Below are 18,345 nucleotides of genomic sequence, written 5' to 3' on the forward strand. Positions count from 1 at the left end.
AAAAAGAAAAAATCGTCATGGGCAGTTGGAATGTGTCCAAGTATCATAATCCCTGTTCCAATGGTTTCCAAATCAGAAACACCAGGGAAGCATTTTAGAAATACAGTCTCAAGTCCGAGTCACCGATATTCATATTTCAAAGGCTTGGAGTGGAGACCTAGAATCTATATTTTTAACAACTATCCCATGCTATTCTGAGTTTGAAAACCACTGATTTAGTCCTACAACCTGCATTTTGCAGATGAAGAAGCAAAGATCCACAAAAATTCTTGATACCTATCCCACTAACCAGCGAAGATTAAGTTCCCATACATTTTTTTGGATACTAAAAGATCACTCTATAAGAGTTTTAAATACTCCAGAAAAATAGATGAAGGAACTGGGCCGGTGGTGTGATTAATAAGCACACCTGAATGTATCCTATGGACATACTCCCCAAGGAGTGCTTCACTGTTTAAAAGCACCTCACATGAAGCAAGTGCCATTCTATAACTTAAATTTTCGTTTTGATTACTTGGGCTCAAAGTAGAAAATCAAGTAGAGAGAAATCATAGAGGCTAGTTGTAGAGCTATTGTAGAAATTAAGAAAGAAGTGGCCGTATCTTGGATTCATGGGAGCGCTGTGTGAGGTCACAGAGGTGAGTCCAGCATAACTCCAGTGGGATCCAGTCACATAGACTGCAGCATGAATGGTGCACCTGAAATGGTAAGGTGAAACAAACCTGTGGGCTAAGGTGATGAAGGGAGGAAGGGAGAAAGAGAAAGAGGTAAAGAGTTGAAATTAAGATATATTTAGACATAAAATGCATCTAACAGAAATATAAGTAAATCATGAGTTTATGTGAATTTTTAGTTACATAGTTGACATTTCTAATATTACATATTCTTAGGATTATATTCTCTAAATTTCTGTTATCCTTTACACACATCATATCTTGCATACTTGATTTGCAGACCATGAAATAAAGAAAGAAGAGAACGTCTACTTATTAAAAGGATTTATGCTCCTTTTTGAATAAATGTCCTACACATTTTCCAGTGATTCCTATAAAAATAAAGATACTCTACCATCTTAATTTCTAAAATAGCTCAAAAAGAAAGAAGTTCTTAGTCATGAACAAATACAGTGATGAGTAAACAGTATAAAATGATCAAATATTTCAGAAAAATATCTTTCTTAAAGACTTTTTTTATCAGAAAAGTACTATTTGCCATTTATCTCTTTGCTTAATTCCAAATCACCATTAAGTGTTTTTTTTTCTACTTAACTTGATTTGACAAAGAAAAGAAACTAATAATATGAATAACAGTCTCCTTAAAAAAATAAAATCTTAAGAATCTGGTATCAGTGTTCAGAAAGTCAGAAAAGCAAGAAAAAAAGTTGTTACATTGAAACCAACACCTAAGTTAATTTTGTTTATGGTCTCTCTGCTAATTAGACTAGCTAAAAGAGAAGCTCCAAATTTAGTATACACAATGTAGCATTTGCAGTGTCTAATTTAGTATCTGTAGGAAAAACAACAATCAAGTTTGCATGCATTGATTTTTTTTCCACTAAAATCTCATGTAGTTTATTGTTCATGACTTAATTTTCCATAGTTCTATAACTTTAATAAAACCTAACTCAATTAAGGAAGTTTAAATTTATTCCAAATCAGCTTGCAACACTTGCAAAAAAAAACTTTAGCAGAAAAAAGCTAACAAGGGCAAAAGTTACCTTGTAAGAAGACCTTTTGGTTGTTAATTTAAACTTTTTAATAGGCAAATTAAAGGTCATTTGTAAAATAAAGGACCAAGTAAAATTTTTGATGCTTGTGAGAATGAGCAAGTGTTATAAACAACTAGTTAATGAAACATTCTTATGGAAAGAATGGATTAAGTTCACACTTTATGCTAACAACTACAGGTTCAAAGAGGGGCCCTACTAGTTATACATTTGACAGTATTATTATCCACCCAGTCGGCCAACCACAAACCCAGGTCAGAGTTCACTCAAAAGAACACTAACTGGACTCTGGACCAAGATTGCAACATAAGAACATCCTGAATGTCCCTCTTCCCATGCACGCAGGAAATGTACAATTCCCTCTGAGAGAAACCAGAAATTAGCTGAGGGACTCCTACTCACCAGGCAAAAAAGAAAATATGTATATCAAAATGGTTAGGAAAGGCTGAGATCATCTCTAGCCATCACCCCACCCCTGGGGACAACCCCATACAATCTGGATGGAACCCTCAACTCCCAGCTTCTCCCAGAGGAGAGAGTTTGGACCACACATCTAGTGCCTCGGTGTCAACTGCCCCACCTGAGGGATGGACCCCTAAGCACCTAGCTCGGAAAGCCAGTGAGGCTTGTGCTCACAAGTCCCACAGGACTACAGCAAACAAAGATGCAGTCCTTAATGGGCCTGCAAGCAGGGCTGCAGCTATCCCTACAGGGCTCAGCGCAGAGGGAGCAGGCAAAAGTCCACATCTTCCCGTTTCTCCCTGGAAGAGGTTTGACTGCATACTTTACAAGCTGCTGCCTGAAGGTCTGACTTCTAATTAGCATGCATCAGGGCTGACTACAATCTCCCCTGAGCCTGGAGGAGCCAGTGGGGACTTCCCCTGCCTTCTTCCCTCAGCTGATGCCAACAATAAAACCAAGTCACCAGCATCCCCCTGGAAGTAGCTTGTTCAAACATCTAGGGCCCTAACTATTAAAGCTGCTGCCTGAGGAACAAGCCCCCAGATCACTTAGCTCTAATAGCTAAGAGGGCTCAGCATTCAGGAGTCTCACGAGACAATAGCAAACGAAGAAATACTTGCTAATGAGCAAGCAAGCAAGCTCTTGGCCACAGTGGCTATTCCTCCAGGGCTCAGCACAGAGGGAGCAGGCAAAAACTCTTCTCTGACTTTCCCCCCTGTAAGGGACTTAACTACATTCCTGTAGACGGCCGTCTTCTTCCGGTGTCTTCACAGTCTTCCCTCTGTGTCTGTCTGTGTCCTAATCTCTTCTTATAAAGACATGGGTCATGGTCATAATGGATTAGGGCCCATCCTACCAACCTCATTTAATTTTAGTTACCTCTTTAAACACCCTATCTCCAAATACAGTCACATTCTGAGACACTAGGGTTTAGGACTTCAACATGTGAATTTGAGAAGGGACGCATTTCAGCCTATAACACCATCTGAAGCTCTCTTCCATGCTCCTACTCCCACCGTCCTAGTTGAGACCTGTCTCCTGAGGTCTATCCTGGAATCTCAACCCCAGTCTGCCTGCACTCTATCTCCTACACTGCCCTCATTCTTGCTTTAGCTCTACCAAGATTTTAAAATAGGATAAAATTAGACCCCTTCGAATATGTTGCCCAAGGGTCAGCTCTTGTCTGGAAAACAAATATGTTGATAAAGTATGCTCTAAAAGCTTTTAAAAGTCTGCAAGCCAAAACAAAACAAAATCATTAGTCCTAGGGGTTAGTGCAGGAAAATATAATAAATGTACTTTTATTAAACGCTAGTTGAGACATTAGAAAAATTTCATATATACCAAACACCACACCTATGCTTATGTTGATGCTTTGTACTCAGTAGACATTTCATTTCTTACCTATGAAATTTGTAAAAATGTAAACAAATTATATTACCCGCTACAGATAAGGATGAGCTCGTCTATTTTGCTTACTGCTATATCCCAGGGCCCAGAATCTACATAAAATTATCAAACACTACATTCCTGATAGGAGTGATAATGATATAGCACTTTGGAAAGTAATTTCTTCACATAAATTCAAAGCTTTAAAAATATTTATTGAGCCAGTAATTCCAATAAGATTCTAACTTAAGGACATTATTCTAAATATGGAAATCTTCTGCAGGAAGATATTTCTTTCTGCACAAAAGTGTAACCCTGAGAAGATCATTTACATGTGTTTATAAGCGGGTCAAATCTTGAATAAAATAACAATAAAAATAATGGCTTAATAATGGGCCACTTACTATGTGTCACACATTAAGCTGAGTGTTTTACAAATATTACCCAATTTAATCACCACAACACCATAAATTAAATATTATTATTCCTATTTTTATAGATGGAGAAACTGAGACTTAAGATTAAGTAGCTTGTCCAAATTTAAGCCACTATTCAGTGATAGAGCCAATGTACAAACTGCAAAATGTAATTGATATTAGGATTCATTGCCCCCATTTCTGATATTTTTCAAGTCTGTATTCCCTTCAAGTCTACATTATTCTCATTCTTTCCCTCTCTCTCACTCAGAACTTAAGAATTTAAGTGTAGTATCCTTTCCAAGAGTCTTTCAATTTAAAAGAAGACAGCTGAAAGAAACAACGATTAACCAATATCAGTGGCTCTCAAAGTGTCAGCTAGGAACCCATGAGAGTCCCTGAGATCTTTTCAGGAGACCTATGAGGTCAAAACTTATTTCATAACAAATCCAAGATATTCATTGCTTGTTTCACTCTCATTATTTTACAATTGTATAATAGAGTTTTCCAGAAGCTACCTGATAGGTGTTATCTCAACAGACTGAATGCAGAAACAGATAAGAGAATCTAGCTGTCTTCTATGAAGCCAGACATTAATCAGATTTACAAAAATGGGGGTGGGGTGGGGATGCCACTGTTCTCATTATTATTATTATTATTATTATTTTAGTCTTGGAAAATGTAGTTCTTTTCATGATAGCATTATGTTAACATGTAATGGTCTTATTATAATATTTAAAATTTTTTTCTTTTAAATTTTAATACAGCAATATCAATAGATATAACTCACATAAACCAGAGCTCTCTGGGGTCCCCAGTCATTTTTAAAAGTGTGAAAGTGTCCTGAGACCAAAAAGTTTGAAAATCATTGACATAAATTAGTAATAATGAAATCCCTGTTAGTGGCTCCAGGTCAGCCAAGAAAACATTTTGGAGGATGTGACATTTCTAGCAGGTTCGATCTGTTCCACAGACGTGGAAAGCTACTCGACCCAAGTTTGCTTTTTAAAATTATATCCACCTCCAATATACAGCGACTAACAACTCATTTGTCTTTAAACCTAATAAACATTTTTTGGGCACCTACATGAATCAAGTATTTAACACAATCAATATTTGGCAGTGCTGAGACATCAACCTAAGTTTTCTTATTCCAGGTCAATTGCTCTTTCCCCTAGGTTGCCACTAAATAATGTTTTAAAGCAATCGATATAAACACACCCAAGAAGGAACATCACCACCCACTGTGCCAGTATGCTCTCTGTCTCTCTCTGTCTCTCTCACACACAAACACACAAACAACAGTCACACACAAACACACACACACCCTTCCTTAATAGGAACTGACAGAGTTAGATTCACATTTTCTGAGATAAAAAGAGAAATCACTGTTCAACTTTTGTTCTCCTGTGGCAAAACAGTCCCTTGATTATAACAATGACAGAAAAGGCTCTTGCTTCATTTCCATTGATAATAGCATTATTGAGCTATTAAGCTCTCCCCTGCATCACTTACTATTCTTGATGTTTTCCATTCAGTATCTCAATCCTTGCAATAACCTGTGAGCTAAGTATTACTATCTCCATTTTACAAATGAGGAGACTAATGCTCAGAAAGAGTAAATAACTTGTCCAGGTCACACAGCTATTACATTACAGATATGGGATTCATACCGAAATTTCTCTATGTGTAATGCCTCAGATTCTTAACCAGCTCTTTACTCTCCTTTGTAATCTTTATTCTTATTAATTCTCTATGTGATGTGTGAAAAGGGATTACTTGCTTGGCTGTCACATGGTTTGATAGCCCAGAGTAAAGGTAGTGGCTGGATATGGTGATATGGTGCACAAAGGCATGGGGAAAACCAAGTTTTATTCCTATTATCTACTTGCTGACTTTTCAGATAGTTTTAGTTCCTACTGTGTTATGGTTCCTCAAAGGTTTAAACAACAGGTCATGAAGCAAACGAAATGATTCATAGCAGTACTTATTCACCCAGCTATTCTGAGTTCAGTAAAAAATAATAAACTGACTCTCTTTTTTTAATGTTAACTTAGACACTAGAGAGAGCTTGTGCAATGTAGAGAGTATGGAAAGAAACATGGACACTGGCAAGTACAGTTAATTGAACATTTTATAGAACATTGAGAGAGTTCAGGGAAAGTGCATTTCCCATTTTTTATCTTCCCATGTTTAATGAAAATCCACCTATTATGACTGCATAGAAAAAGAGGAAATAGAAGAGAATTATCATTTTTATTTCTACTTAGTAGCTCATCCAAGCATTTGAATCTACTGGATCTAGAGGCAATACATGCAGAGAGTCCACTGAAAGAGACAGGAGAAAGCATATACATCTGCCTTCAACCTTCCTCTCCCAGACTAAAACCTTCCCTTCCCTGACCACACAGTCTAGCCTTAAAGTAAATTTTGAAATAGACAAAAATTTCCTTCAACTCCAGGGACTCCTGTTTTGTGCTTTATCCCTCTTACCTTTCCAGTGGGGCGCCCCACCCCATTCTCCCTTGGGTACCTGGTGCCCAAATGAACTAAAAAATGTACTTGATCAGCTTTGGTGGAATATGGTACCAGTGTCTGATACCATTTATATTTCATTGATGACAAAAATCCATAAGTTAGAAGAATAAAGCCTTAGGATGAAATTTCAGGAAACGTGATTATTGATTAGCAGCTGCATTTTTGAAAAGCAAGTCCAGCCATATTGCTACCTTTTAAACCTAATCATTACATTTTTAAACCAAATTTTCAGTAGCAAAGTGTTTATAAATCCTGATGTTACTTTCTGCATATTCACTTTCTGATAATTATATGTCTTCCATGAAACGTTTTAAAGGACATTTTGTTTAAATTTTTTATAGCTTATACATATAGGAAAAAGGGAAAGAAAACGGAAGGAACAGGAGTCGTCCAAGGGAAGGAAGAGAGAAAAACTGAGTTTTTATAAAGAAATGATGCTTTCAAGGGATTTCACTATTAGAACATCGAAGGCTACCACTCTTCCTCCATGGGGCCCCATGTCCTAAAAGAAAAACAAGGGTAAAAACCCAATAGGCAGAGCTCCTATTGGGTAGAATAATATTCTGGATGTCAGACCATAATGCAAGAGCACACGTATAAAATTATGGAAAAGGCATATTATACTGACAGGACTCTGGCAACCAACATGCATGAAATGTTACACATAAAAGGAATCTCAGAGAGTATTATAAGGGAGGAAGAAATTTTCCTCTACCCTTTTAGATTTTTCTGGCTGGTCTAAGAATTAAATTGACATGAGACCGAATAACAGGAGAAAAATCAAACAAAGTTTATCCTAATAGCAACTGAAACCAAAAGACACAAGATCCAGAAAATTCACTCACAAAAATAGTCTAAGGAAGCAAAGACCTTCATTGCACAGGCGGTAAGGATGGTTTTGTGCTCCAGTCTCCCACAGGGTTTTTTCCAGCACTAACAAGCAACAAGGGTTGAGACAGCAAAGGTCCCTTATGGAATGGGACCCTTTATGACAAACTTCACTGACAGCTGACACAGCAGGACAAAGACAGTGCATCTCGGAACCCCAGTCAATTCAACTGGTCACCAAGATGCATGCCGGTGTGTGCATCCTCTGGATGGCGGAGATCAGAAAGGATATTCTCACAAAGCCAAGCTCTCAAGACCTATAATAAGACAAAAGAAAACCTCATCCTTTTTTTTTTTTTTCTTATTTGCACATAACAGCTTTAGCTAAGCTTTGGGTCTCTTGGTGCCAAATTAATACCTAAGAGGGATGTGCTGTGGAGTGGGAGATTGTGTATGGGTTTTACAGTGTACCTCATTCCACAGATGTTTCCTTGAGGTTAGTGGGTGACCTAGTGTCCATCTAACCTATTCCATGACCAACTTATCCTATCATGGGAGTCTTCTCAAGGTGGTGAGCACCCTAATGGCTCTTAAATGCTCCACCCATGCCCACCAACTTTGCAGCCTTGGCTTTCAAGATGTCCCTCAGCAATATCTTTTACCTCGTGTGCATATTAACCCACAACAAAGTTTCTGACCGCAGGGCTGGCCCAAACCACAGGTTTATAGGGCCTATGCCTGTGTCCTGCCCTATGGTTTTTCCTTTCTATGACAAATGACACAAAAGACAGAGACAAGGAAAAACGGTGACCATCTCTGGGAGGAGAAGGATCAATAAAAACCAAAAAGTACTCTACCAAATTTCCCAGTCACTAAGTCCAAAAAATTGTCTTCACAAATATTTTCTCCTGCTAATCCAAATTTAGAAAAGGAAAAAACCCACCACTCTCACTTCCATTGGACCCTGCAGGCAGAGATCTGGGAGACTGACATGGTAAGAACTTTTACCTCTTACCAGTTCTTGTCAGAGGTCCAGCATCTCTCAGCTGCAGCAGTTCCAGAGCAAGCTGTGTCCAGCCAGTTAAGTTGTCTCCCATCCTCATCGCAACTGTAGAAGAGGAAGAAATTTTCCTCTACACTTCTAGGTTCTTCTGGCTAGTCTAAGAATTAAATTGACATGAGACAGAATAACAGGAGAAAATAAAACAAGTTTAGTAACATGTATACTTGGGAGAAACTCAGGAAAACTGAGTAGCTCACCAAAATGGCCAAAGCCACCACCTTAAATACCCTCTTTAGTTAAAGACAAAAGAGGTTGCTGGGGGTAGTGATTTGGGACTTCAAAAGGGAGTAAGGCAATTCACATGGAGATAGAAAAGCAAATGATTGGTAAACAGATGGTTGCCCTGCCTTGTAAAGACAATGGGACATGGAGAGGACTTTGATCAAATGGGCCTTGCTAGGTTCCTCCCTGTTGACTATACCTAGTTCATATTGTACTATAGATATCTATGGTGATAGCTCCTACGTGGAACAGGCCTTCTATCTTAAATTCTTTTAAGTAGTTAAGGGGAAGGCCAAACTTTCTTCCTGAGTCTTTTGTTCTTAAAAATAAGCCAAAGAGACACATTTTGGGGTAGCAAATTCTGCTCTCCTACAGTATTCTTATCCCATCCTCAAAATTACCATTGAAAGGAGGAAGAAAGGAAGGAATGGAAGGTGAGAGAGAGGAGGGAGTAGAAAGGAAGGAAGGGAGGGAGGGAGGGAGGGAGGGAAAGACAGAAAGAAAGACAAGAAAGAAAGACAGAAAGAGAAAGAAAGAAGTCAAAGGCAGGAAGGCAGAAAGAAAGAAAGAGAAAGAAAGAAAGGGAGGGAGGGAGGGAGGGAAGAAAAGAAAAAAGAAAGAAAGAAAGAAAAGAAGGAAGGAAGGAAAGAGAGAGAGAGGGAGAGAGGGAGGGAGGGAGGGAGAGAGGGAAGGAGGGAGGGAGGGAGGGAGAGAAAGAGGGAGGAAGGAGGGAGGGAGGGGGAGAGAGAGAGAGAAAGAGAGAAAGAAAGAAAGGAAGAAAGGAAAGAACGAAAAAGAAAGAAAAGAGTAAACTAACTAAAGCTGAAAATGCTAAAGATTTGTTCAAGAACAAAGAGCTAGAGAGTTGCTGAGTCAATTCTAGAATCTCCATTTCATTCCCAGTTCAGAAATTTTTTTCCACAGCTCCACTAGGATTCACTCTGTTTCAGTGACTTGGATTTAAACCCACTCATTTCTAGATGCATTCTCTGGAGACGTTTAGTAGGCACCATGTCCCCATATGTTCTCTTACTACCTTTTTTTTTTTCGTAACCAAATAAGGCATCTGCATCTCTGTGATGTTTGATTTCCAAGTAGAAATTAAACATTCAATACTACATGATCTGGTCATTCTTTTGCTTACTCTCAGATCCATTTTCTGCCCTTCTGTTTCTCTGTTCTGCGTATTGGGGGAATTAACCCCATAAACAACACAGACACCCTTCCCAACTGATTTCCACCTAAAGTTGACTAACGGAAGGCAAATGCAGGAGAATGGAGAGTGAGAGGAAGGGAGAAACAACCTTGTTTCCACTGGTGCCCTCCTTCCCACAGCCTAGAGTGGCATCTATAACTACATCTCCCTATGGCTCCAGCCCACTCAGAACAGCTCATTCCTTCACAGACCCAGCTCCCACGGGACAGCCCTCACCACAGCTCTAGCTTTCACCTAGATCCCCAGGTTTGGGAGCTCTTGTAACAACATCTCCTCCTGTTGTCCCCTAGGCATCGTTGGTAATGATTTCTTCCTGTTGCTAATATTAACTGACTTGCCATCTCTTGTTTGGCTTCTCAGATCATCATCGTCTGTGTGACTATTTTCTTGTATCAAACTCTCTGAAATGCCTAGAGAGTTTGCTGCTTCTTGACTGGACCCTCATGCATCTCAGTTGCAGAGCTAAAGTCTTCTCCCTTTAAAAGATACTTCTTTCTTAGCCACTGATGTCCTCTCATTCTTGCATACTCTTTCCTAGCCCATCAGTCCCCAAAGCCAAGAACTCACATAAGAGGAGGTTTGTGGACAAAGAAGGAAGATGGATACTTGATTTGAGCAGCATGGTGCTCCTCTATTTCTTTTATGGGCTACTTTATAAATGACTACAGCCCAAGAAGAGCTCGATGTAATCAGAATAATTGATGAAAGTTAATATTTAGTCTACTAGTGTCTCCAATGCTCCCCTCGACACACACATACACATTCCCATATCCATTTAGAATAATCACTATTTCACAAAGTTGGAAAAAACTCTGACTTTGCATTCATATCTTATTTTATTTGAAACTAGCACCATATACCTGGTGTTTGACAAACTACAAGCCAGAAAATCGTATACATATGCCAACTTTAAGATGATATACGTAAACTAAGACTATACAGTAAGATTGATTACGCATTGATTATTTGTCTTACAAAATGATTCATCATGTTACTCCTTCAAGTATCAAACATCTCTAGCGTATTTAAAATGTGATTTGATTACCAAAACTTATATTATGCTAGCAAACATTTCTTACCATGAGAAAAAAAAATCAACATACGAAATTTCACTATATTTCAATTTATTAGGGCCCAGTTTCCTTCAGCTCAGAGTGCTGAAGTCTACAATGGAGACTGTTCTGCTGAAAATATTACTCAAGTTAATATAGACTAAATAGTTGAGTATTTGGATTTTGTTCTACTTTGGAGCATTTGCTTTATGGGGTTTCCTTTAAAATAATGGAGATTTACACCATGGAAGTTTAAAGGAGGAGGTGCTTTAGAATATTTGGGGTGCCATGAAATCTGGAGAGCAAAGATAGGACCTAAAGATCAGATTCAGGGAACCCCATTAGAAAAGTGTTTTCCTTTGCACCAAGAAGGCAGTCATAGGAAGCTACAGCTGAAAATATTTGCCTTCTCATTATAATAAGCTTCCAGAAACCCTCCACTCCTGCATGCCAGAGTGGCACAGCTTGGGGTTACTTATTCTGAACCCCTACAGCATCAGTATTTGAGGTGCATTCAAAAGTGAAAGAGCTATGGCTTGGAGAATAATTTATTCTAATTCCGTTGGTTCACCAGAGAAAGATGCGCTTACTGAATGATGACTCAGCAAGTCTGTGGACACACGTAGAGACCTATGTTCTTTTTGTTTGTTTGTTTGTCACTTTATAAGTTACAGAGTTTTTAAAGGTTTGAATTCACAAACACACATATACAGACATACACAATTATTCTATAAGTCAGTTCAACTTTCTGATGAAATTTACCTAGGTCAAAATTTGGTTTACAAAATACAAGATATAATTTTATTTTTTATTGCTTTTACTACCCTGTCAATATTTAAGCGCTAAAAACTCTGTGATTTTGGTTATTTCTGCATCATTTTCCACTTACTTTTCAAAGGTTAATAACTTTGTTAATTATTTTCAAATAGAAAGATGCAACACTAGAAATAGTAACATTAGAGAGCAGGCTTGGCACTCGGAGATATTCATGATAGTAAGAGAGATCTAATCATTCTCTAGTTTTAACCCTACAGCTCTATCAATGAATTTAACAGCAAAAGAGGTGATAGTCCTAACTCAACCACAATTTGTAAGTTGATAGTAAGTAAATTTAAACCCAGCAAGATTTCTTTACAAGCTTATTTATAGCATTGATTTTATTGACTTCAGGGGAAGTCAAATGAGCCTAAATCTTGTGTCTTTTACGTGAAAGCCCTGCACCATAACTACAGAGGGCCAACTTACAACAATATTTACAATCCAAAAGAAGGAAATTTTAAAATCAAATCACCAGAGTGCTTTTGCCAACAGCTAAGGGGAAGAGGTGCGACCAGGGAACCAGGCAAAGAAAGGGTCACTGAGGGTCTGGTCAACAACTAACATGGTCTGTCAAATGTTTTTCAGACAAGAAGAAACTATGTGTTCTCTTTTGCAGAGGTTGCTGCCTCCATTTTGCAGATGTTGCTATCTTGCAGAGAAACTTACATGTTTACACCAAGACCCTTGCAAAACGTTCCAGGCCCAAGTGTCCTAAAGTTAGTTTAAATTCATTAGCATCTAAAATTCGCCTCCTCTGGGAGGGTCCAAACAGCCATTTTTAGATCATGCAATGTATGTAATAGCATGTTTACCTGCTACACCTGTGCCCTAAATGAATACAGTTGTTACACAGTTGTTACAAATAAACCTTGTATCTTCTGCTCTGTTGTGTATAAAGTCTCCATCAGCCCTGAGCTCAGAGAGACACTGCATTGGGAGCTATCACAGGTGTTCTCCTTGCTTGTGCAAGCAATAAAACTTTTCTTCACCTACCTCTGCTTTGGCTGAGATTTTCGGCTCCATGCTCACCAACAGACAAACCCACTGAGTTCAGTTACAGAGGAGTTTGGAGTAATACAATGAAAATTACAATCAAGTAAATAAAGTAAAATTGCTTAAAGTTTCCTTCGAAGTCAACTTCAAAATTATCTTGGAAAGTAGAATTCACGTAGTAGGAGGAAATGGTTAAAGATCTCAGATGAGGAATAGCCAATCTGATGACTTATCAGATGTCCCAGGCATGTTAATATTCTTACTATATATATTAAAACAATTTGTTAGGCAAGAATACAGAATGATGAAACAATTATGTAGATCATGGTACACTATTTCTAGTGATGATGTCTATAAAAACGTAGAATTTTAAGGTAATCAACAGTAAAATAAGTGTTAAACAACTTTTCAACAATCCATCTGATGGTTTTTCCGAGAAGGAACACTATTGACTGGGAAAAAATAATAGGCGAATTTGAATGGAGTCAAATTTATGACAGTCACAACCACAGGAAAGTTAGCTTGGATCAAATTCATGAGACACCCAGCAGCTACAATGTCATATACTGAGAACTATGAACAATTTAACTCAAATAATTTGCTTCTAGATCATCTCACTGTGTTCAATAACGTGGTAGAGATGGTAAATATGAGAGCAAAGAACTGATTTAAATACTCTATGAATGTTCATCTATATATAAAACATAAGAGGTGAATACTAAGGATTGTTCTACTACACAGATTTTTCCTAGGATTCACAAAGGCAGTGTTCAGAGGCTTCTAATTTATTGCTAAAGTGTACTATTTTTTCTGTTGGAGGAAACAAAAAATGTAATGACAAAGTTATTAACTCATTTATATCCTTAATAATAGAGTAATTCTTAAAGCCAGTGTAGCAATCAAATATTCTCCCAAGACTGAATGCTTAAACATTGCCATGCAAAACTATGAATATTTTTACTGCAAAACACATGATTACTAGAGCAAAAATGAAGTTAAAGAATTTGACAAAGTTGATTGCAGGCACTGTAAGTTGTTTGACCCAGTATTAATGATAAAATTAAGAATCTTATTTTCATTAAAAAATCTCCTTGACATTATTTTTCCTAGAACAAAAAAAAAGCTAGAGCTCAAATAATTTTTCAGTTCACCATATAAAAAGTTGGTCTAATGTCTCAATCAGATGATAAGTATATAGAAATTTCCACTAAGAATAGTTTTAAAACTTTGCACCACACCACCTTTTTAGGAGCATTCTGGGTGTGTCCTCTTCAGTGACCTAAGGGTGAACCAGTTGTTATTTGTATCTGTACTTTTATGGAAGTCTAGATTAATGTAAAAAAAATTGCATCAATGGTGAATTTAAAATGTGGCTTCGTCTCTTTATAATTCAGCCTAACAATCATAATGTGATAGATCAGCATAGAATTGGATCTACAATGAAGTATCAAAACTAGGTAAAGGATGATTATTTATCCTAATGGAGAATAATAAAATATTGCTTTATATTGAAACATATATGAATATATTTTAGAGTAGAACTAAACTAATGATGCTTAATATGAAAGAAAGCACTTCAAATAAGTATGTCCTTGTGTTGAGCTATTTCAGGCTATGCCCTCAGATGCTGCCTTCCACCCTTACATTTCTTTGACCGTGAGGAGATATTTTTGTCAAAGCTTGTGAAACATTAGTGCAGTAGATACAAATTTGGATTAATTAATATCCTACATTATTGACTAGTTCTGTGACTTTGGAAATATGATTTAACTTCTCAGATTCTCAATTTATTCATCTTCAAAAATAGATAACAACATTTAATTCATAGAAGTACTTTAACAACTAAATGTAACAGTAATATAAAAATCAAGATGACTTGTTCTGTGTGTTTATCAACATTCAACTGTGGGAGACAAGCATGGAGGGAAATCATGCCTGCAGAATATGGTGAGTGCTATATCAGAATGGCTTCTAAACTCTCTGAGAGCACCCAGGAGAAACGGCTGAATTTGACCGAGGATAAAGGAGAAGTTATACAGAAGATGCTACACACAACAAAGGATATGACCAGAGAAGTTGAGGAAAAGCATAAGTAACCAAATAAAGGGAGTCACACAATATAAATGGTGAGAGGATTTTCAGGAGGTGTTGGGGACAAAATGGCAGATGAGAATTACAGGTGAAGGTTGGGGCTAAATTAAAGAGGTCCTAATAAGGATGTTGACTTTACAGCATATAAAGTAGAGAGCGGAGAAAAGAGTGTATTGCTTTTGTTTTTTTTAGTGATATATAATTGACATATAACACTGTGTCAATTTAAGGTGTACAATGTGTTAATTTGATATATTTATGTATCACAACATAATTACCACCATCGTGTTAGCTAACGTCTGACACCTAACACCTAATCCTGTCACATAATTATCATTTCTTTTTTGTAGTGAGAACAATTATGATCTAGTCTCTTACCAACTTTGAATTTTATAATGCAGATTGTTGACTATAATGACTATGCTGTGCATCCTATTTCCAGGATTTATTTATCTACTACTTGGAAGTTTGTACCCTTAAACAACATTTATTGGGAAGAATATATTGCTTTTAGAAAGATACTCCTAGCAGCAGTCTGGAGCGTGGTGTGACAAGAAGACACAGATGAAGGAAACTGCCACAGTAGTTCAAAAGCCAAGAGAAGAAACGATGAGAAAATTATAACAGCACAATTTACATAATATTAGAGTCAAAAAGACACTTTTCTAAAATTTAGGAACATACAAAACATGAGGAAAAAAAGAAAAATGTATGAAAAAATGCACTAAATGCAAGCAAAGCTATATTCAGAGACAAATTTATAATAAGTATATTGTCTAACTTTTTAAAAATAAGCTAATCATTGACCTGGAGAAATTACAAAAATAATTAAGTTTTAAAAAATAAGAGTAAAAGTAAATTTGAAACAAAAGGAAAACAATAAATGAATCAAAGGGCTTATATTTTCTGTAAAAAAATATTGTTAATAAATCTCTAGAAAATCTGCTCAAGAATAAAAGATTGAAGTAAATAACTTAAACATGGAAAAAGGGATCTGCTAATAAATAAAAGGGCTGTTATTTTAAATTACCAGTGAATTAAATGCAAAATTATATGTTAAGATATTTGAAAAGAAATTTGTGAAATAGATAATTTTCTGCAAAAAAAAATATTAAATTACAAAATTTACTCAAAGAAAAACAGCAACCTAAATAGAATAATATTCAGGTAAGAAAAGAAAAAAATCTATCAAAATATAAATTTTTGAAAAAGCTTGGAAACAATTTTACTGAGATACCCCTTATGTATTAAAGTAATATGTAGTTTCAATTATTACTAAAAGTATAGCAAATTTTCAGTGGATAGATATCTAAAGATCAACAACTGGCAAACAAATAACAAGCATATTGAAAAGTGCAATGGAGAAGAAAGATTTCACTTATAATAGCTATCAAAAACAATATAAAATATCTGAGAATAATCCTAACAATAAATATGTGGTCCCATAGGAAGGAAGCTCCCAAACTTTCCTGAGAATAATCAAAGACCTAAATAAATCTTTCTAGAAGCATCTGATCTAGTACGACTAAAGATAACAAAGAATGAGTTAATTTTGCCAAATCTAACCAAGTAAAAATATTATTAGATTATTTGAAATGCATAGATTATTGAAAATGGAAAATAATTAGAAATAATAACGGTTAATACTTATGTAGTGTTTACTATGCGCCACGGCACTTTTACATAGATAACCCATATAATCTTCATATCTATCCCTGAGATGCATAATATGCTTTTCTGCACTTTATGCAGGAGGGAAAAAAGAGCTCAGAAAAGGAAATTGCCTGAGATCACATAGCTCGTAGATTTTGGAACCAAGAATTGAATCCAGACAGCATGACTCCAAAATTCAAGCTCTAACCTGCTATGGTATTCAGCCTTTCAATCCCAAATGTCCAAAAATTGGAAACTGGTCAAATAAATTAGGATAGACATATATGTCTTTTAAAAATGGGAAATGCTTAGATACAATATTAAGTGAAAAAAAGGAATAAATAGAACATTATAATAATATAATCCCAGTTATATTATTTTCGCCTATGTGTGTAGGCCTGTATGTAGAAAGAATGCATTAAACGAAAAAAACTGGACAAAAATATACCAAATATGTTAACTGTGATTTGAGGTAAAATTATGTATTATTTTTATTTTTAATACATTCCAATTTTTCTGTAAGCAGCAAGTGCTACCTGTATAAGAAAATAAACAACAAAACTGAATTTTAAAAATAGGCATAAATAGTGACCATAGATTTAAAAAGATAAAAATTTGAATTAAAATAATATTTTACTTAACTGAGACATTGAGACATAGAAAGTTTCCCTCCTTTAACCTTTCCAAATTACATGAAATCAACTAAGAGCCAATGATGAAGCAAAGCTAAAATACCCCTCCTGCCTGATCCAACTCCCAACCATACCCCTCCCTCCTGCCCCCAAGCATATATGATACTACAGGCTAACAGGAATTAAAGTTTGATATATAAACAAGAAAATTGGAGGAAGTCACACATTTCAAATAGTATAAAAAGTTTGAGTCTTTTATTATTCAATTAGTATATAAGGATCAGCAAATTATGCTCCAATCTGTCCGATTAGACACTGTGTAATCCTAGACTCCATTGCAGGCTTTTTCTAGTACATTTCTCTAATGCAAGACATGAAAGAAAATAAAGCAAGCCAAAATCTTTTAGATTATTTTATACCTAAATGAAAATAACAAATAAGCTAAAATATTTTACCTTTTTATTCGAATACTAGAATCTCTTACTTTTTTTTGTTAAAAGTGCAATATTACTGAAATTCTTATCGAATGAACCGTCCAGGATGATGATTGATTTCAGCTCCCTTTCAGTATCCTTTCTGCCTCAGAAAACAACACCCCTCAAAAAAACATGGATGTTTAACCAAATAATGATCTGTTTGAGTATCTCTCTCAAAGTCCACATCTCCTAACTCAACAGGTCTCAAGTTGCACCTGGAAACACAAATTGTATTGCAGTAATGAAAATGTCAGCACAGGCCTCTATCTGCAGCCACAGCCACTTTCAGCTTTCAATTTTTATTTAAAAGGCTTAATTGGAAGTTTTATTACTCCCAATTAGGCTTTTTAATTAAAAAGAAAGGTTGAAAGAGGCTGCAGGCAAATACTGCTGAAACCCATATCAGCATAAAATCAAAGGAAATAAAAACAAAATTACGCCGTTGTAAAACAGCAGTTAGAGGCACAGTTTTCAATAATGTTTACCTCTGGTCATATTTAATGTTGACGATGAAGCGGACGTGACTGATTGGAAAAACCAGACTGTGTCTAATGTAACAATAAAATTCATCAAAATGATACTTAAAAGACCACATTAGCATTCAAGGCAAAAATCTACCAAAATGCACAGTTGGCAATTCAAGTAGTTAGCAACTCTAATTCACCAACACTGCACTAACTCTACACACTAATGTAGACTCTTAAAATCTCTTTAACAAGCAGAATACTATGTATAAACAATGTGGGTAAGTGTTTATTGTTGTAAGATG

At 36.2% G+C, this 18,345-nt stretch overlaps 1 long non-coding RNA gene across 1 annotated transcript in view; it reads right to left on the minus strand.

The window, feature by feature from the left end:
* LOC131402648 (uncharacterized) overlaps positions 1–18,345 on the minus strand; it is a 45,645-nt gene that overhangs the window by 15,938 nt on the left and 11,362 nt on the right. The window contains exon 2 of the long non-coding RNA XR_009218854.1: positions 8,375–8,519. This is a non-coding gene — a long non-coding RNA (uncharacterized LOC131402648). The remainder of the gene's footprint in view (positions 1–8,374; positions 8,520–18,345) is intronic.

Source organism: Diceros bicornis, unplaced genomic scaffold (assembly GCF_020826845.1).
Source record: "Diceros bicornis minor isolate mBicDic1 unplaced genomic scaffold, mDicBic1.mat.cur scaffold_200_ctg1, whole genome shotgun sequence".
NCBI classification, from domain to species: Eukaryota; Metazoa; Chordata; class Mammalia; order Perissodactyla; family Rhinocerotidae; genus Diceros; species Diceros bicornis.